The sequence below is a fragment of the Ammodytes marinus genome (genome assembly GCF_949987685.1).
Source record: "Ammodytes marinus genome assembly, chromosome: 20".
Taxonomy (NCBI): Eukaryota; Metazoa; Chordata; class Actinopteri; order Uranoscopiformes; family Ammodytidae; genus Ammodytes; species Ammodytes marinus.
The window spans coordinates 3,009,556-3,010,158 of record NC_137224.1 but is presented as its reverse complement, the minus strand read 5'-3'; positions in this window follow the sequence as shown (position 1 = coordinate 3,010,158).

Here is a 603-nt window from a genome sequence, read left to right as displayed (position 1 = left end):
TGCATATACAGTATATTTAATAAATTACTAAAAGATACATGATCGACATATTACGATCAGTAGCTTATGGTGGCTAATGTTAGATACTAGCCTGTGTAGTGTAATAAAATAGTTGAAATAAATAGTTAAATAAAAGCCAGTGTGTTAAGCCTATATCTGGAGCTGTATTTGGCAGAGACAAGGTGCCACTTCACCGGTGGGAATATGAAGGTGTATTGCATTCTGAGATCCTATGTAGTATAAATGTGCAAAAAAAAAAAAATGTGTGACATCACAGTAAGAGAAATGTAGGGTTAGACAGTGAGACCATAAAACACTCTTTCTGCCTTTTCTCAGGCTAGGATGAACCTATTTCAATTTTGTTTGCACATTTATACTACATAGGATCTCAGAATTCAATACACCTTCATATTCCCACCGGTGAAGTAGGCCTTTAAATATTTGCTATGTCTCAAACAGCTTCCATCAATGGTGATTGTCTTGTTCCAATGCACAAGACATCTTTCGGTCAGTCTGTTTTCTCTGCAAAGGGGGCAAAACTGTGGAACCTCTTGCCCGCTAGTCTAAAACTAGAGACTAATAGCAGCACTTTTAACAGAGACC